The sequence below is a fragment of the Cinclus cinclus genome, chromosome 5 (genome assembly GCF_963662255.1).
Source record: "Cinclus cinclus chromosome 5, bCinCin1.1, whole genome shotgun sequence".
Lineage (NCBI taxonomy): Eukaryota > Metazoa > Chordata > Aves > Passeriformes > Cinclidae > Cinclus > Cinclus cinclus.
Genome location: NC_085050.1, coordinates 68,126,961 through 68,148,879, shown reverse-complemented (window position 1 = coordinate 68,148,879; position 21,919 = coordinate 68,126,961).

Sequence of the window (21,919 nt, the reverse complement as noted above, 5' to 3'; positions counted from 1 at the left end):
TAGTCCACAGAGTCCTTAGAGGCTCATGCCTGACTGCCAGATGTATGGCAGCAACAAAATGGAAGGGATCATAAAAGCAATTCCACCACAACTTCTAGAAGCAAAACCCTGAAAGCTATTTTCTTTGTAAGAAATTAGGGACAAAAATGCAAGCTGGCTGCTGCAGAAGCAAGAAAACATAACACAGTATTATCTGTACTCATTTTTATAGTTCATCCGGTTGTGGCAGCAAGTTAATGCTGTTTTCCAAGAGTCATTCACAGCTAAAATATCTCTTGGGAGAAGAACAGCTTTGTATATGCCTGTAATATACTAGCTACTACTTCAGCTGAGAACACAAAGATCTGGTTGAAATTAGCATATTTTTCTTTGTGGCCACAGAGGCCTCTAAACATAGAAATGTTTGAATATTTCCAAACTCTGTGGCTGAGTGTTGAAAAGTCTGCTTGATTTTTCTCAAAATTCTAATGAACAACATTAGCAGTATTTAAGATATGTATTAGAATCGAGGGGTTTGAGATCTGACAATTTTTAAGTTGATTTTAATGTGTCTACAGACATCCCAAAGCACACTACAGAGATGTTAGCACATGATACTGAAGAGCATTTAGCATGTGTTTCAGCCTGTCCTCCTTATCAGCCAGAACACTTTCTGCATCACGAGATACTTCATTGTGTCATCTTCGAGTGCACAAACCCTGCCCTGCACGGGATTGCTATCTCTGTACCTAGACTGACTCAAAATTCTGCTTCCACTACTAAGAATTACTCCAATACATTAGGGGAAGATTGGAAAGTGTAAGCTTGATAAAAATATTTAGAATTGGTGTACTGGAGAGGAACTGAGTGTGCAAAGTACTTTTAATACAGTTCTAAACATTTCTGTCTTATTTCTAATGAAATGCCTTCACCAAAGAAGCAGCCTCAAAAAAAGAATCAACTAACTTACCAACAGTACGACAAAGCAGAAAACAGGCAGCTTCCCTTCAATGTGTTAGTCCTGAAGAACCTCAAGATTTTTTAAATCCAAACTACACTCTAACCTGTCTGATTCAATCTTCTCCCCTGACTAATATTCGTCAAAAGACAGCAGAAGAAATGAGAAGTTCTTTCTGTGAGAAGTTTTTGGTTCTTTATAAGGAAAGAGCATTTGTTCTTCGATGAAATAAAACCTATAAGTTTTTAATTAGAAAATACTCTACAGTTCTCCCTTCCAGTACATTTTTTTTTTTCAATATTCCACCTCTTTTTTCTTAAGATCCATCTATCTATTTCTCTAACACACAGCTGTGGAAATATTCATTCTGCACACAAATTCTGGATGGATTTCAGAACCTGAAAAATGTCTGGCCAAGTTGCAAATGGCAGGTAGATTCACAAGTATATATTTGGGCATGTAAACCAGTGCACTGAAAGGTTATAGTTGATTGATGAGTTTTAAATGAAGGGCTGACTTCAGTGCCCTAAATCTCCATCCCATTCCATGGAAACCAGGATATGGACAAGCAGAAACCAGAAAAGAGGGGATTGGTACATGCAACTTTCCCTTTTCTCCCTGGGAAGCTGAGGCATGAGCAGCATTAACTCCAGGTCTTACAGTGGCTTCCAGGACAGTTGATGTACATTATACATTACAGCCTAATGTATACCCAAGAGAAAGAAAACCATGACAATTTTATTTTCAGTCTAAAGCAATATTTTTGCATGCCTTTTGGTTTGTACACATGGTGTCAGAATCCTCCCTTTTACACCACAGCTGCCTTCTCAAGGAAGTAACTGTTACCAGCACCATCTCTTCTGTCAGTACTGTCAGCACAAGGACTGCAAACCAGTGTCACAAGTCCCTCTTCATTATAAAACACATTGAAACTAATTTAACCTGAGGCAAGTCACTGTGCAATAGACGGGCTTCATGAGGTCTCAACTGAGCAAATGGTCTACAGATAGAGAAAAACATCATGCTACCAATTCAGGTGTGAAATGTATTTTTTGGTACAATTAGTTACTTTGACTTTCCACATCTTTGATCGGCACTTTTTTATAATTCATTTTCTGTTTCAATGTAATATGTACATCTAAAATTCATTTTCTGTTTCAGACTACCTAGGGGTAGTTCCAGATTATTAACTGCTAGGATGTGGCCATCAGGTTTGTGCTGCCATTTGAGGAGTTACAGCTACCACATGGACATTTCACTTGCTATGACCCCACATGAGTCATATCCTCATGCAGTTTGAGTTTCACCTGTTTGCATTTGCATTAATAAACAGCATAGTGAAAGCCTTAGAAAAGCAGGTATAAAATTCTGGGTGAAGATGATCTCAAAAGATTCAGGCTGGACATCTTTGAGGTTGACATTCCCTCGTACATGTGATGTGCTCCCTTTTCCTCCACTGTGTTTCTTATAAGGACACCTTGCTCTCTCCTGAATTGCACCGGTATTTTGGGGCAGATGATTGCTGCTCTAGTGCCTCTTCGTAGCCTCAGAGGCCTTTGCAGAAGGACCTTATACCTTAATTGATTTAGCATTTTCAGTTGTAAAAGGTACTTCTAAAATACAATGTTACTGGTAAGGAATGAAGGGATTGAATTTTTGCTGTGCTCGCTGATCTCTTCATTGTCTACTTGCAAAGATACAAAATTGCACAGAAGTGCCCCACAAAGCCCAGAAGACAAGAAGAAAATGCAGATTGTGAGATCCCCTTGGACAGGATAAATCAAGATAGACAAGAGGAAAGAAGAAACTTCTGAAAGGATGAGAGCTAACCCAGCCCAATGCCTTTTGTTCTTTACTCCTAGGGAACAGGGGGTTGCAGGTGACATCAGATGAGAAATTCAGGCACAGCAAATATCTCAAACAGATAATATTCAACATTCTGCCGGAAGTTTGTTCTACTGCAGATGGCTATTAAATTCCCTATCAAAAATCCCCTATTAAAACTGGAATGCGGGGATTTTTTTCTTTCAATCCAAAATATAATTTAAAAAGAAAAAAACTTCAAACTCCATAGTTAATCTACACTTGGGAATGAACCTACCTTAAAAGGCATACTGCTTCAATGGCTTAAATAACTGCCTCTCGCAATTTTTATGACTTCGGTCTCCAAAAAGTCTGGTTTATGTTCAATGGGGTGGAGTAGAAGACAAGTCTGTGGTATATTGCATCATGTGCACAGAAGGGTAAACATAATCTGAATTGGAAAAATTAACTGGTAGGAACTAAATCATAGTTTAAAAAGTCTTCTGTCTCCTAAGCAGCCTGATTATTTACAGTAATTTTTCATCCAAAGACACAACATGGTTTCTAAGGATGTTTACAGCTGAGGGCAACTGAGAAAACACAGTGAATCTCTTGGCTGTGTGTCAGTATTTCTGGACAGTGAGAAGAGACAGCTCTATTGTCGTGGGAAACATAAAAGTACACAGAAGGGGGAACGTAACACCACATGATAAATCCTCATCTTCTCTAGTTTGCCCATGTGGCTGCTACACAAGCCACAGTTACAATAACAAAGCTAGGGAGCCTCCAAAAGGGTGCTCCTCATCTATGCCTCAGCTCCCTGCAGCAGGAAGACAATGAAGCCACTGACTTTTAGATAATTAGCGACATTAGATGTGTAATGATTTGAAGTTCAAAGGGGGCAGAAGGGCAGAACCAACAGCCTTCCAACAGTAGAGACTATCTGCTCAAATTTCTTCTGCTCATTCTGAAATGCTAACGTTTTGGGCTTGATTACCAAACTTCTAATCATCAGCTGTCAAAAAAAAAAAAGTGTAGCCTCTCTTGAGAGAACTTTTCCTGCTATGGCGTGATGGTTTATCCAGAATACACTCAGCAATACTACTTTGACCAAGTGAACAAGCTTCATGCTATGGGATACAGGGCTCTACACAGTTATTTCAGAGGATTCCTGTAGATGCACATACACCCAGCTCAGTGAATGACTGGGTAAATTCTTTTATCCATTCCCAGATGCCTGTACACAAATGTATGTAGCCTGGGGAACAAGTGGGCAGCTAGAGACATGCATATGCCTGCATTGGTGTATCACTGACCTCACAGAGCTATGGTGGGATGGCTTCTGTGACTGCAATGTTGGAATGGAAGGATTTAGGTTTGTGAGGAAAGACAGATTAGGGAGACCTGGTGAGGATGTGGATCTCTATGTTAATGACCAGCTGAAGAGTATGGAACCCTGCATGGGGGAGGATGAGGACTCAGCCATGCTACCCAAGCCAGGAAAGGCAAATGCAGGGACTGGGGGAATGAGGACCCTGAGCCCAGTGTAGGAGAGGATCAGGTTTGAGAACATATAAGGAACCTGAATGTGCACAAGTCCATGGGACCTGATGAGATTCAGCGACATGTCCTGAAGGAACTAGCAGACAAAGTTGCTAAGCCACTAACCATTTCTGAAAAATTACGGCTGTTAGGTAAAGTTCCTGACAGTTGGAAAAGGGGAAATATAATCCCTTATATTTTAAGAAAAGGGAAAGGAGGCGACCCAAGGAATTACAGACCAGTCAGTCTCACCTCTCTGCAAGGTCATGGAGCAGATTCTCCTGGAAACTATGCTAAGACACATGGAAAATGAAGAGGTGGCTGCTAACAGCCTCTATGGCTTTACAAAGGGGAAATCATCTCTGGTGAGACTCTGTACAATTCTGGCATCCCCAAAATAATGACACAGAACTGTTGGAGCAAGTCCAGATGAGGGTGACAAGGTTGATGAGGACTGGAGCACCTACCCTGTGAGGACTGGCTGAGAAAGTTGGGGCTGCTCAGTCTGGAGAAGACTGAGTGGAGAATTCAGAGTAACCTCCCAGTATCTGAAGGGAACCAATAAGGAAATGGGAGAGGGACTCTTCACCAGGAGCTGTAGTGATGGGACAAAGGGTGGCAGACACAAATTGAAAGGAGGGGAGGGGTGGAATTTAGGTTAGATAATAGGAAGAAATCTTTGACTGTGAGTGTGGTGAGACACCAGAGCAGGCTGCCCAGGGAGGCTGTGGGTGGCCCAACCCTGGCAGTGTTCAAACCCAGGTTGGATAAGGCCTTGAGCAGTCTGGTCTAGCAGATGTCTCTGCCCATGGCAAGGGGGTTGGGACTAGATGATCTCTAAGGTCCCTTTTAACCCCTTGAGATTTTACGAATCTCTGAAAGTGACCATAACTTCATTAACATGCATATAGCTAGCAACACAAATTGCCACATTCAGATGCCATGAAATATATTCATGAGGTCCAGATCAGATTCAGACCCTGAAAGTACACTTCTCATAAGATCTTGAAGTGCTGTGCACATATTATTCAACTCAAAAAGAGGGCAGAATTAGTGTTGTGGTAGTACCTATTTACAGAGTCGTCACAGTAACAAAAACACACACTAGTCTACAGTCACTGGTGATGAAAACCCTTGATTACATCAGAGAGGCCATTAATCGTTACTGTACCCTTACTCTACCTAAGATGCTCTTCCTCATTACCTCTCAAATAAGAATTATTTTGATCTAAATTAAGATTAGGATTGAATTAAACCAAATTAAGGGATCTAGTAAAGGTTATAGGCATGTTATAATAGGATTGTGAAATAATTCTACATTAACTGTCTGTGGCTGAGCCCTCCTCACATTTTGTTTTAATAAAAGAGAATGGATTGAGCAGAACCTTTTGAGGACAGATGCAGCAGCAGCATCTCTCTCCCAAGCTGTTTAAGATGGGGCCACAGATCCTCCAAGGCTGTCTCAGGAGTTAGTGATGCAGCTATGCTGGATTACCTCTTCCAGGGCAATAATCAAATGTCTGGGTTAGGCTTTGGGGGTTTGAGATGGTATTTGTTGTGGGGTTTGGGATTATTTTTCCTTAAATCTTCATAAGTCCTCAAAAATCTTTAAATAGGAGCTTAAATCTGAAATCAAGCAGTTAGGGGAGATAAGATTTATCTTACTTGTATAATCCTGGTTTAGGTTAGCAGAAAAAAAAAACAAAACAAACAGCTGTTGGTGAATTTCCTTTCCTTGAGCACCTGTCACAACAGACAGATTCTTACGCCTTGCTACCCAAACTAATTCCAAGCAAAGCTATATTTATGAAACTTCTGCCTTGCCCCTTTTTTTTTATTGCAGTTAGTTTAGGGTTGAATATTGGCTGAATATTTTTTAAACTATATATTTATGTCCTAAGTACCAGAAGGAGGATCACTTATTTGTCATGAGGTCTGAGTAATAGCAGCCAGTCAAAAAAATAACTTCCCACCCAGAGCCCCATGCACAGCAGTGGAAACACACCATGTGTACCTTTTGGGCTACATTTAGTCACATTTCTGGGTAAAAACTGCTGCATCTTACAAACAAATAAAAACATCTTAATCAGAAATGCAGTTTTACTAAAATGCCTTTCTCCTCAGGCTACGACTACATTCTTGAATCACGTGTTGACCAATACCTTCAGACAATTGGTTCATGCTCTTATAAGGCCTTATCCTTTATGAAAACTGCTGTGAATTCTATAGGAAGCCAACACAATTAAAACAGTTTAACTGGAATTTCACCAGAATTTCACAGAAGGTAATCAGTCTTTACTATTAATGAGGTAATACACACAAAAAATAAAACCTGAGAGATCAACTCCCATAATTTTTAAAATGTTTTTTAAAATGTAACTTTGTTATTAATTGTAACTTTGTATTAATTTATTTATTCCTTATATACCAGATACTGTTAATGTGCCTGAATGTGATGGATACAGGCTTGAATAAACGGACTCAAGCTGAATACTGTGGGGTCCTTTCCTCTTAACTACCTCCTTCAGCAATTCTGTAAGTCTCAAGCATTATTGTGAACCAACCCAAGGAAAAAAAAAAAAACACAAAAAATGAACAAACACACCTCAAAATATAAACAAGGAAGAGAAAAAAAAGCCTCTTTAGTCAGCTTAAAGGTATAACCTCTGCACCATCTAGTGCTGGCTGCAACAAGCAGAATTAATGCCATGACAAAAATTCCTCTCAATTACAGCAATTCTATTCAATATATGGATGGGCACAACCTTTCAAAATGTCTCTTTGAGAAAAGAAGATGAGAACTTGCTATTTTCTAAGGTGATAATGAATGGCATCTTCCACTTCATTAAAGGTTATATTCAGCAGAAATAAAACTATGACATGTAACTGAATAAAACAAATGAGGTTCTATTTGTTTAAACTAATTTTCCTAGATCTTCTGATGAAAAGCAAGAAACATTTGTGAAAGCAACTGAAACAGGTTACATTTGACAGATTTGTGCTGCAATACCAAACAGCAACAGGAACTCAAAAGAATGGGTTTTCTAATTCAATAATTTGATGAATTGTTGATTTCCTCAGAAACAAATGAATGTGCAGCTTCTTTCTGGGAGAAGAATTGTGGACTTTGATCTTGATTCCAGTATAAGAAAAATGTTTCTACATTTCCATCTCAGGAGAGACCTGGAATCTTGAGATTAGGATTTGGGATATTTTTTCCTGAGGTAATACGTTTAAAATCTGAAAAAAAAAAAAAATTAAAACCCATAAACTTTAACTATAAACCATATCCTTCAGAACTGATTCCTTGGTGTTTGGTTTTTATCCCCCCAGGAAAACCACATTTTAAAATATAAGACACTTCCAGCTTTGAGTCACTATAGTCACTCACTGTTTCTTTGGCATTTTGTATCACTTTGGAATTTCTAATTATCTGTTGTTGAGATTATTACTCATTAAGGATGTGAGAGCAAATGTAGCAACATTGATTCCCCTGTTCCCCCACACAACAGGTACTGGGTAATCAATAGTAATTCTCAATTCAGGTATGTGATGCCTAGACTTGGAAGGACCCCCTTTAATCTCATGGCAACATTCAATCCTTGGAAGTATCTCTGTTGAAGACACAAATATCAACTGGCAAGATTAACACAAAGAAAAGGCAGGCAACAAGTATCTATAAATTCCTGGAATTTATCAAAGGAAACAACGAATGAGTCCATGGACCAGCTTCATATCATCTGGATTGCATTTAATCATGTACAAGTCCTTAGATACCAAATATAAATACCAAGTGAAGGCTGAGTGTCTGTGCATATTAATTAGTTTGAGTTCATGTATCACAGAGTCCAGGGCTCAGGTGAAAAGAACCCCCTGCCTCTGTTCTGGGTGGTTTCCAAAGTTACCACACAAAGGCTCATAGGTGAAGGCATTCCAGTACCTCTTAACTTCTTTCAGTCATTAGTGTCAGGGACATGAACTACAGTAACGGAGCTCATCTGCAAAGCAGAACAGAAGGCAAAATGTGTATGGCTGTAGTGTTCAAGTGAATGTGCTGTTTAACTAGAAACACTGACCTCAGCTGTAGAAGTTTGGTCTTGAATGAGAATAAACTCCAGGATTCAGAACTCCCGCTCCATTTCCTGAACTTTAACTGAGTACCCTGTCAATTTCTCCTGTTTTCTCCCCAAATATAAAAGGCATGAAAAATTTGGTGTTTTTCAATTTTTAAGTCTGAGTTCTGCAAAATTTATCTGAAATGATAACAGATATTACATTTCAGATGTCAATAAAATTGGAAGGCAAAAGATAAATCTGTAATTAATACAGTTTTAGTCACACTCTTTCAAACTATAAGGAACGACAATTCGCAACACTGGCTAAATACAGCATTTTCTTTCCTCATATTCTAGTCTCCTACCTTCTGAAATGGTTGCTTAAGGGGAAAAAAAAAAAAGTATGTTCCCTTGGGCTCCAAAGAGTCAGCAATGAAATATCAGGCTTAAGAGGCAATAAAGGAAGACATCCTAGTCCATAAAAATCTAGTAAGAATGTTTAATTGATTTAAAGCCATAAAAAACCCTTTCAGTTTAGTGTGCAACTCAAAACAGAAGCATTCCTGCAGCACATAAGGAAAACATATCAGCAATAGGACTTGATACCTCTAGAGGACAAGTGGCTTCAGGGCTTACTTTATGCAAACACCTTCAGCCACAATGCAAAGGAAAAAAACAAGATTTAATTTTTTAACTTAGTCAGCCTTTAAGAATAAAGAATACTTTAAAAATGTCCCCCTTTAAACTTAATAAGATTTACTAAAATGACTTGTGAACACAAATCACAATTTCACGATGCCAGTATGTTCTTCACAACTCTTTCATTCCTCTTCATTCATTTTTAGATAACGATAATAGCAATAAACAAAATAAACTGGCAACATTTCCAGTTTCAAGACTGGAAAGACAGAGGAATTTTCTCAAATTGCTTTAGAAAGGGGTCATAGTAAAACCAGGCACAACATCCTTAAAAAAGCATGCCATGTTTTTTTCCACTGTATTTAAGGGCAGCACCAACCAGCACAGACCCACCCAGAGCACTCTAATTTGAGGCAAGCTCAGAGAAGTTTTGCACATCCACAGTATCAGGGAAAGATCTCTGTTCTTAGATGATAGAACTAACACACCAGAGCAAGCCTAGCCACATTTATCTGATGATGGACCTTGCTAATTAGGATCATATTAAGCCACCAGTTGGCCAACACATCAGTGACAATTCTGCTCGGTTTATTAACACCACATTTCAATGCTAAATCAAGTGAACTTTCAGTGAGAGCCAAACATCTGTGCACACATTTCTTCTGAGGAGCACTCTCCCTCTGTGCTGGCAGCAACTCTCCTCTCTAACCTTTCAGACAGATACTCCCCGCAGCATTTTGAGAGCTGCAGGCCTCATCAGATCCATCCCATCCCAACAAAGTACTCAGGGTCACACACTGTATCAACAGCCTCATCCAACAGCACTGCAAACACCCACCTTCCCATTTTAAAGAGGGCCTGAGGACAAGGAACTGCTCTCCAGGTGCCTGCAAACCTCATGTCAAGGCCCGGCTCTCAGAAAGCAGCAAAGCAATTTCTCAAACTTATTCATTTCTTAATGTTCTATAAACAATCTAATATATGATTTTCTAAATATTAACTCCCTGCTTCATGTCTACCGAAGTGTTTTTAGATCAAAAGCCTGGGAAGCATTTCACAGTGGAACAGGCAAAACCAAAACAATGCACGAAACCAGAGTACACGATTGCATTGTAGCACTGACTAAATTCTCTGACACATTTGCATGGAGGAGTGTGGTATGAGAACCACGCACAACCAAGAAGTCTTCAATCACACAAAGGCCTGCAGAAGAGAAGGGAATAGAGAAAATGAGAGCTGAGCAGGGCCAACCCCTGCTAGAGCAAATCCTGCCTGCTAGGAGGATCGCTCACAGCAGTGCATTTTCTGCTGATTACCAGCTGTAGAAAAGCCAAACACTTTTTTTTCTAGAGGTGAGGCATTGCCAGTGACATCCCCTGTGCTACGTACAAAGAACTTTCCACAGATTCTACATGAGGCCAAAAAGCCTTTTGTTGTCTGTCGACAGCTTGAAGACAAAATTGGAGAAGTCAATTTGTCTCCAGATATCCCACTGAAATTTCTAGCTGTGGAAAAGCAGAATCAAAATGCCTCTAAAATTCAAGAGGTGAACTCAAAAGCTATTAAGGCATTTAACATTATTCATACTGAGTTTGGGGTCAAAAGAGTCACCATGTGTACCACTGAGCACCTGAATCACAGCTAACACCCAAGCTTGTAAAATGTCTGTACAACATGCAGACCAGAAGGGAATGGTGTCAGTGTTTGGGTATGTTTCATCCTGATTTGACAGAAGGCAGCAGCCTAAGGGTGTTTTTTCATCACTGAATACAAGAAAATACCCATCCTTCTGATTCAGAGTGGCCTACACACTGCAGTCAACTGCTGCTTGGTTTCATAACTGGATAATCTTTATTCCCTATTGTGATAGGAAAGTTTTCATTGTGTGTCAGGTCAGTGACTGGACTAATCTATATTATTGTCACGGCCTCAAAAACAGGACATACGGAAACAGAACTTACCACAGCACCTCTGATGCCTTTGTTATCCCAAACCACAAAACCTACACAAGCAAATTTCAATTAATTGGATTCAATCCAGAAATCCACAGGCAGACTTACTGCCCATTGATTCCACTTATAAGGAACTGCAGCTTTAGGTAGGACTGCTCTTCTTGATTAGTCAGACAGATTTAAGAGTTTAATTAACTTAGATTAATCAAGCACTGGCTGAAGGCTAATAAATCCTAATTAACAAAGATTATCTCCAAATATCTACTAAAGACTAACCTCAGTTATCTTTTGGCCACAGAAAGCTAATTTGACAGTAAAAGCAGTTTTAAGTAAGAAGATCAGGAATTATTTGTAGGCAACATTTTTAAAGAAAATCCTCTTTAAAAAGTTAACTCTTTCATCATCAATATCCAGCAGGCACATGGTTTAACACTGTCTAAACAGCACTTGAAGATTCTAAATGAATTGCTCAATTCAGAAATGTTGAACTGTCCAGCCTGCCACCAGTTTCAGTGAGACTAGATGTAACAATCTAGTATCTCTTAAAAGATACTAGAAAACCTATGTATCTTTTAAAAATACGAGTCAAAACATTTAAGAGCTCAGAGCCAGCGAAAACCCTCAAGGTGAGTATTTTTTTTTTATATTATATATATGCGTATATAAGAAATATTTATTGCTGGAATATTATTTTTATATATATATTCCAGCCACAGTATCAGTGTTAGATATTGAGCTTAGCACAAAAAACCCCAATGTGTTTGTACCCTTACATTTTCCACGCTAACAAACTGCAGAGCTTTCCTCCATCTAGAAAAAGGATGAACCTTCCTTTCTTGAAAACAGAAACATCTGTTTTCTCAAGACATCTGCTAAAGAAGCAAGAGCAGGATGTAAACTGCTTAGTCAAATAGTTTAAAGATAATGAAGAAATAATTAATTACAAGGAAAAAAACTCCAAGATTAAGATCTGCTTGTAATTAGCTGTACTCAAAAAGCCAAAACACTATGCTCAGAGAAATAGAATTAATGAGTTCTTGAGAGCTCCTGATGATTCTCACTAACGCAGTGATAAAAGGGTGCTGCAATCTGCTCCAAATATTTACTGGGCAGGACCTGTGGAGCTGGGTTCCCCTTCTTGCAGCCAGGCATATGCTGGAACACTATGTTTTCATGCTGTGCCCAAGTCCCATTAGACTTGGCAGAGCCATAACCTATGGATTATGAGCCTTGCATGCAGCCAAAGACAGCTTTACCAGCACAGCTTGACTTGGGCCAAGCGCAACAGCATGAAAATATATTATGCTTTGGGGCACTTGTGGAGATTTCATTGATGAAGGATACATGGGATCTGATCCTCCACAAGCCAGCAATTTATTATAAGGTTATGGAAGTCAAAGGAACATGCCATTTACATTTATTTAACAAAAAAAAAAGTTTATGTCCAGTTCCTGTTTTTCCAGTGATGGATGTTCTTGAACACAAATGGATCAAACTTGAAAAATAAAATCAACTCAAAATGCAAACATGCTTTTTTTCTGAAAGACTTAATGGTAGTCAAACTACTTTTATTATTTCACTTTGTATTCCTGTCTATGATGGATTCAAGTTTCTTTTAACCCATTAGTTTTAAAAATTTTTACTTCTTTCCACATTCATTTCTTCTAACCTTAGAAATAAAATCTTTTTGATGTCTTATTAATTTCACCTTCCAACAGGAGAACAAAAGAAAACTATGCAGCACTGCTACTAGGATTGGGAAAGTACAGGATGGCTCAGTCCTTTTGATGGTGAAGCCAGTTCCAACCCATCTCCCCTTTTCTGCTGTCAGCTCGTGAATTCCACAGCCCAGTCACACTGTGGGAACAGCAAGAGGCAGGGCTGAGCTGCCAGCTGCCCAGTGTTAAACTGCCTGACTGGACACCAAAGAACACACCTCCACCTGGGGGCCAAAGGGCTCCTCAGAGGCAGAATTCTCCCTCCCCAGCAGCACTGGCTTTTTGGGTACATGCCACAAAATTGTAGGGAACAGAAAATGGCATCAGGAGCCATTTCACAGAGGAAACTTTGCCAAGACCAATGCTCTACACAGCAGCTGGTGATCTGGGTGAGCAAAAGGGAACTCTGTCTCCTTTTTTCCAACAATTTTTTATTTCTTTACCTACAGCAACATATTCTTCTACACCAGATAAGGGCAAGGAAGGCACTCTCCCCAGTTATCTACCTTGGCAGCTTATTGAAAAGAAATCAGCCCGCAGGCAGCACTAGGCTTACAGCCTGCTAGTTAGGCCATTCAGGCACAGGTAATTTTACTCCATATTTAGAGGGCATTGTCAGGTGAGGTCATAAAATCCCTCAGTTGCCCTTCAATATTTCTTTTTCATTAACCATAGTGAAAAATTCTAGAAAGAATTTTTTTTTTTTTATACCAAGAGAAAAATGCTGATTTGTAGAAACAAAATTGTAGAGGAACTGATACTGTCAAAGATCTTTCAATGAAAGCCAGACCCAACAGACTAGCCAGCCCACCCACAGGCAAGCTCCCGAGGGGGCAGTCTTCTTGGCAGACCTCCTAAGCTCAGTTTTGCAAAGAAAAATTAGTTGGAAACATTAAAATTTCCACAGTATGGATGTCCCAGTTCCCACACAGCTTCCATGTTAATTGGCTGGGTGAAGGAAAAAACCAAAAAAAACCAAAAAAAAAAAAAAAAACCAAAAAAAAAAAAAACAAAAACAAAAAACCAGAAAGAACTAAGTACCTAAACTGTAGACTCATCGTCTCAGGAAATCAAAACCAACAGTCAATAGCACTCTTCGCCATTTATCAGGACACAATGTGCCATCAGCTAAATTAAATGCAGGAGGAGAGACTCTACCACCATAATCACAAAGAAAGACGTGGTACAGAAGCGCTGATTGTCCAAGAGAAAGGAGGGGAAAGGCTTGTATCCACTCTTAACAGAGAGGAGCGAAGCTGCGTGTGGTTCAGGTGCTTCTCCTTCCTTTGAGCTCAAGACTTAAGGGGAAAAAGGTTTACACCACCAGCTTACCCACCTCAACACACAAAATCCAAATTGTTAGAATTGTCACTTAATATTGGAATAAACCTCTTGGCATGAATTATTCTCCCTGCAATTTTCATACAGGCATTCTGAACACAATTGTGAAAACAACCTCCCTTCACCTAGTAGCAAAAACGAATAACACCTAGGTGAAAAGATCAAAGATTATTACTCTATACAAATAACAGCTGGCATAAAACAGCCATGAGCCACTCTGTAAATTAAGTCTGCAATTTTAATCTACTTAAACTTTGTGAGAAAATTCCGATTTTTTTCCCACAGTAACACAGTGCAGGGATGCTTCCAAACTCATAATAATTAAGCAAGTCCGCTCCTGCTAACTCATCAGACTAGGTAGGAAAATGGAGTTCTAAAATAACCTTTCTCCAAAAATCTGTTTCGTGAAAGACCAAGACTGAGAAAGCTGCTCTCTCTGTTTTGTTTTCTGTGCTGGCAGCTACCATACGTATCACATCCATATGTACATACGATGTCCTGATGTACACATGTGCTTATCTTCCCCATCAGCTGCACAAGTGTTCATCTTGGCTAGGAAAGCCCCCTCCAGAGATCTGAGCAGCCTTCTCCTGCCCAAAGAGATGAGATCCAAAACTAAGGCCACGATGGTTTCAGGCAGAAAGTCATTAGGTACTCTGACTAGCCATGTTGAGTATATTAATTTCAACCACCCCAGGATTTCCAGCTGAAAGCCTTTGACAGGGATTCAGCCAAGAGGAAGGAGAGAAGGTTGTTCCTCCATAGGAAGTTGGCCAGACTAAAAAGAGAAGCAGGGCAGGATAAGTCAGAAAGGCTGTTCTTTGAGAGGTAACACGATAATGGCACCGGCTGATTTTTGATTCAAAGGTTAGTGACATTTTTTGTTCTTATAGGACTGTTTTGTTTTCCTTCTGTTTATTCAAACTACCCCCTATAATGACTTTTGTTTGGCCATTCTTGAAAGTCAAGACCTCACTGCAGAGGGATTTTAGAACTTCCATCCCTCCTCAGTTTGGCCACAGACACACAAGTGTCTGTGACTTCAAGATCCAGGTGAAATCTTAAGACCTACTTCAACCTACATGAGACAAGAAAATAAATTGTTTTCTTAAACAGCAACAACAGCAGACAAATTAGTACAATTGTTTTATTTCTATACACTTTCATATGACCAAAACAAAGCATTCTCATTGTACAGATGTCACTGTATTCAGTTACTTGAAGACAAGTTTGGGCTTGACAGGTTCTAAGCATACATTATTTTTTAGGAGTTACAAAATTAAGAAACTCCAGCACCGAAGAAGAGACAAACCTCAGAAGTTTTCTTCCGAGATATTTAATTATTGTTTAATTTCTCTCTAATAACCTGGTGATCAAAAAAGGCACAATCCACAGTATATTAGACGGTTCAGGACTGCCTTATGTATCTCCAGTGCCTGTACATTTTCAAGTAGAAAACATGAGTAGAAGACAAAGTCAATATCAATGTTTTGTACTGCTTATTGAGCAAATGCCAAAAGTGTTTTTGTCATCATAGTAACAGCTCAAGGGATTATTTTTTTTCTTATTTTTGTTTGTGGTTTTGGTTTTGCTTTTGGGTTTTTTGGTTTTGTTGCTTTTTGGCTGGTTTTTCAAAACAACTCTTTCCTCTTAGTCAGGTCTTCAAAGTCAAGTCTCTGCACTTCCACACCCCTTAGTAAAGATTTTTAATTGGGCAACTTGTTATGTGCTGACAGGTATAAGGCTCCAGAACAGGAACGTAATACTTTCTGATACTAACTTAATACTCTCTGGAATAAAACTTTTTTATTATATGTGAATACAAGAGCAGAGAGAAAGAGAGAGGATGGCCAAGAAAAAGGCCTGACTAGCATCTGACTGAAGCGTCTTGGCTACAACCAGTGTAGTAAACAGCCATACTGCAAAACACACATCACAGAACTTCTTGTTCCCCCATGCCTCATGACACTCACCCTTGCCAGAAGTATTTTACTCCTCTAGCCTCCAAAACCCCTCTAAACCAATGTACTCTGCATATTTGTAGCACCTCTGGATAATACTCTTAAACTGCTGCCTATGATTTGGCATCCAAAGAGCTGAATTTGTCTATATATACAAACCCAGAACTATTTGTTTCAAATGCTGCTCATGCTAAAGAAAGTAAGTTACACAAAGAAAAGCCCATTATGTCAGCACTGTCACTTTCTGAAGCCATATGACAGTGTATTGCCATCTTCTTCAAAGTAGGGAAATATTTTTTTCCGCCATCAAGTGAGTGTTATTTGATGAAAGAAAAGCTTTACTAGCTCACAGATAATGAAGCGTTTTCAGCAATGCCTCTCATCTACAGCCAAATAGAGGACAAGCAAAAGCAAATTGCTTCTTCAGCTTAAAAAAATCCTTTATTTTTATGTGTTCCACTTCTATTATCATCCCTGGTATTTTCCATTCTCACGACAATGTGAGCAGATATAATATTGTAACTTTCTGTCTTACCTGCCCTTATTCAAAAGTCATTCCAGGAAAAAAAAAAAAAAAATTCACTTAAAATTAGTCCAAGAAGCTCCTTAACTGTTGGGTTCTGACAAAAGAACACATCAGTCCCTCTGTGCTACAACACTTTCCAAGTACTAACATCGGTGGCTTTGGTGAAATAGCTTGACAGTTCTAACACTGCTACTTTTCATGGAAGTCAGGATGACATGTGCTTCTAAACCCAAGACAGCAAGACTGAGAAAACCTGACCTTTGAAACCATACCAAACTTTCCACCACTTCCAAAAATAATTATATTGATCCGGCAGAGTGGGAGTTTCCTGTTCCAAACCTGTACCATACAAGCTCAGCCAAGAATTCAAGGACATTGATCTTCAGTAACAGATCAGAGAAACACTATGACTCATAGGCTCCTAAGTCTGACTTCCATATTATATCTATGGAAACTAATAAAAAATAAATTATGAAGGAATGTGATATATTCTGAGATATTCAAAATAAGATCTTGAGTTTCTCAAGGACACTTGAATATATATTCAAGGATCACACAGTAGATATATTTTTTAATTTCCAGAGTGGTTTTTTGTTTTGATTTTTTCAACAACATTACACCAAAGGCAATCAAACAAGAGAATGTACTCCTCCAGAGTGATTCTTGATAAAACACTAAGGAACAACAATAGCTGTAAGTGGTCAGATTTCATTTCAAGTAAATTGCAGAACTTCCTGGTGGAGGCCACTGGGGTTTTAATTGCTCAGTATGGTAAGAATGAGGGGGGAAACAGTGAGGTTTGTATATTATAGACAAGCATAATTAACAAAGCAAAGTATTTTTCTGGAACTAAAACTAACTGAGAAGACTGACAGGAAAAAAGCCACAATCCTGAGTTGTATGGCAGAGAAGTGCAAACTAATGCACATACCCTTAATAATAGGCTGTAATTAAGCCATTCCTAAGCACCAAGTAAAACCTGCTGTCACTTTGGTTACTTCATCTAGTCCAAAAAGCACAGAAAACTGTGGCCTTGTGAATCAGAGATACGAAACATCTTTTCCTGTCAGAGGGGAGGCTAAAGAAGTTAAGGACTCAATATGGAATACAGACAGCTCTTTACTGGATCATGTCACAAGTCCGTAAAAATGGTGTAGTGAAATTCATAGGATGCAAATACTCAATTTCTCCTTGCTAAATGAGAACTGGGGAACCTTTATGCAATTATCACATACCTGGTTCAAAGCAAAAAGAAGAAAACACTTTTCAGACAACAAACTGTGGAACTCACTTCCACAGGATGTTGCAAAAAGCCAAATGCATAAATAGACTCAAAGGGGAGACAAGAAATTCACAGAAAACTGGTCTGTTCGTAGCTATGAAATGCAAAGAGCCAGACAGGATCTCTAAGTCATTAAATAATCACTGAGCAGAAATTGTTTGAAGCCAGGTGGGTGGGGACAAAAACGATTTTGTCATTCCTTAATTGCACAGAAAAGCCAGTCAGGAACAGCACAGGAGATGGGTGAATTCCTGGTCTGACTCTACATCATCAGTCCCAAGTTGAGAAACACCATCACTGAATTAGCAGAGCCAAGAGAACTGTGCTGTTTCCACCACTGTCACAGGTAGCAGGCACCATCTCCATTCGTGTCACTGTCTGCGAGTCAGATGAAGTTCCCTATAAATTTCAACTTGCTTTCAAGTTTGCTAATGGGTTATAGGGACAAAATAGAAACTGCAGAAACACAGGTCTCACTTGCACACTATTCCCCCTTTGGAGCTGATGGATTGAGTCAATCTGAATTTCCTGTAATCCAGACACTGACCCTGGGCTATTAATGGTTATGTGGGGGCATCCCATAAATGAGAAAAGATGTAGCATGCAGGGAAGCAGAGGAACAATTTCTAGGAGTATGAAAGCAGAATTGGCTCTAAGGCCTGGCTTAGAACTGGCTCTGTCTCTCTTTTTATAGATTTATTTCAGGATAGCACTACCAGATCAGCATTAAAGCTACTAAACTCAAGAGAAAAATCCATTTATAATAGGCTATAGACATCCAAGAAGAGGCTATAGTCACAGCACTTTGACTACAAGTGTTTAATATGCTGTGTCTTTAACTTTGGTACACTTGAGACTGTTTTAAGTCATTGAGCTTGGCCGATTATCTCCCCTTAGTCTTGGTTAAATAACATATAAGGAAAACCAAAGAACTTATATCATCAGTACATCTCATTCAGGAATTCAATTCTGTGTATTTTTCTTAAGACTTCATCATGACTGAAATAAAAATCTGAGGACTATTCTCATCCAGGTTTTTTTCTGACCCATGTTCCAAAGTTTAAAAAAAAAAAATCAGAAAAAAGACCTGGAATAGAATCACAGGATCACTAGGTTGGAAGTGACCTTCATGATCATCGAATCCTATCCATGCCCTAATAGCCCAACTAAACCATGGCACCGACTGCCACTTCCAATCTTTTTCTAAATGCAAAGGTATCACCTGAGTGTACAAAGTTCATTCTGAAAAGCCTTCTATCAAAACATGCTTGGTCACTTTATGCTATAAACACAACTGTGGAGAAACCCATGGCACATCACACCAATTGTTACTACTACTTTGACATAACCAAAACACCTACCGTATTCCAGATCAACTGTTTTCCAACCAGATATGGCAACATGGCCAAGGCTCACAGGCCAAAAGCTTGAGCCATATGGAAGCAGGAGAACAAGCAAGGAGCAAGGAAACCAGCCTGTCTCATCCAGCACAGGGTGGGTGACTGCTTCTGCTACCAGACGGATTCCATCTGCCACTAAGAGCATTTCACTCTCATTTCATCTGTATTGCTATTTGAAAGGGCAGCTGGAAAACAATCCACAATACTGCAATTGCTAAACAGCCTTCAATCATTTTCTGCTGCAATGACTGATTTGCTCTTACACAGCATCTCAGGACATTCTTCTCCATCGCTCTTTACTTTTTTTTTTATACTGGTGATGCCCTACACTATTGCTAATTGTTTATTTTCCCCCTCCTCCACCATGGAGTTTTATTTGGCCAAGACCATCTTATTTTTCATGGAAGTACTAGTGGGAGGCAGGAATTGCAGAGCCACAGCAATTAATGATAAACAGACGCTCTTTACAGATTAGTCTGAGTATTCCACCAACAGAAGAAAACACAGCTCAACCTCTGCAAAATCCAGCAATATATTTCCATCTCTTCCATGATTCCTCTGCTAGCATCTAGTTGGGAGAAGGTGTTTTGGTTTTGTTCAGTTGGCAGTTGAGATTTTTTTAAGTTTCCTTTTGTACACAAGAAATTTGAAGTTCTGTGCCTTGTTTCTCTATTCCCTCAAACTCATAAAAGTCTTCTTTCTGTAAATATCTGAGAAACGTAAGGTCCTTTCTGCCTATTATACCCATTTAGAAGAACTTATACCCATTTAACCTCAAAAGCACAGCAGAGATGAGGCAACTTTCTGCATTTTCAAGGGGTTTTTTTTATCTTGCGCATCAAGACACAAAAATCAAGTCTTGTTTTAACCCACTGGGGCTGTACCAACAGAAGTAATCACCCCCACAAGATATAAATGAGAGAAAGAAAATAGGACCCGACTCTTCTTTACACCTGTGCAACACAGTGAACAGATAAAAAGGGTGTCAAACCACAACAGCAGCATTTTACACAATTTTCAATGACAAAATTTTGAATGCCCAGCGAAAGGCAAGAAGGGGCAAGTCTCACAAAGGAATCCTGGCTTGCCCAAGGTCTCACATCAAGTCAGTAGCAGAAGTGAGATGAGTTCCCTGCTCCCAACCCTACACAAACTGACAGACCATGCTCCCTTGTGCCTCCTCCTCCCAGGACCTTCCTGAAGCTTTTCCCCACACACAAATGGAGGGGGGGGGAGTGTAAAATCCGCTGTAAGAAACAGGTATTTTTGTGATCGTTAGCCCAGTACCTGAAGCCTTGTTTACACTGTAACTTTTCACTCCTCAATCAAAGGAAACGAAACAAGTATCTTAGAAGTACCTATTCACTTTCTGGGACATGTGTTACACAGCACAAGAACTGAGAAACGCTTTTGATCACAAGCTTGGGAGCTGCGCAGCAGAAAGTACTGTAAGATTTGTCTTCCTGAGATTTGTTTCTTGACACAACAGCTACAGGAATTCAGCATGTACTCATTGGGAAAGCCATGAAGGACGAAAAGTGTATAAGCATATGATCCCTATAACTTCTATTCCACGTATATAGTGTCTAGCTTTCACTTCGCAGATGGTACAACGTAAAGAGAGAGCTCATTTTCTAAATATCCCACCGTGAAAAGGTATTATACTTACAACTCCAAGACTTCAGTTAATCTAGGATAAAAGATCAAGTTAACAAGCATAACAGCCACGCTACAGGCTAGATACAAACCTTCCTAATTTGGTTATTTGTATTCCTAAACTGCTTAAAGATACAGGCAGAAAGTCGTAAGACGGGGCTGTTCTCAGTTTATTCATACCTCTCTTGTGCCATCTACTGCTTACAAGTTGTTACTGACACTGTAATACTTGAAATATTCTGATTACCTGACTTCCCTGCTCATGGCAAGATGGACAAGAGAAGACAAACTTTCAGGCTGCAACTCCAGTAAGGTAGGACTAAAACCAAAGAAAAATACACACAAATATACGAAAAATTAAAAAAAAAAGTTTACACCTCAGTGTGGAAATTCAGCACACGGCTGTGGAAACACAATGTTAAAAAAAACACCCAACGTTGTTTCCTAGCAGTCAGTGCTATTGTAATACAAGCACCACAAAAAATTCCTATCAAAGCATCTGGGTAGGGAAAGACACAGGGGAGTCAAGCCAAATAATTTCCTCATATATAATTCTTCATATCTGTCCACTTTCTGGTCTGGCCTCTGTATGATTGCATGTCAGAAGAGCCACCAATAGCACAGGCTGCAAGAGCTACTTCCTACTTTTCCCAGCACTTTCAGCCTTTTTCCTGCTGCAGATTCCTCCTCTTTTGAACTGAAAGCACAGATTGTGCACCTGAATGGTGCTCCTCCTCACCAGGGCAAATGTGGCTTTAGGCTTAATGCTGCAGAAATTGATGCTGCCAGTTTTGTGGTTGAAAGGGCCAAACCCAAAAAAAAAAAATGGACCTACAACCGTGTCCTACATGCCAGACTTCCTGGCAAATCGAACTCCTCTTTCTGGCAGGTCTGGCATTGTTCAAGTACACCACAAAACCATTTGTCTGCAGGGTGATGAAAGCAGAGTAGAAGGTTCTTTCAAAAACTATAAAAGTGGGGAGGAAATACTTGGGAAGCTAACTGCCTGCTGAATAAAATCCCAAAACCTATTAATGTTCAAAAGCTATTGGTGAATTCCAGAAGAGAAAAGGAAGAATTCACCAGATGGGAACAGAAACACAGGTA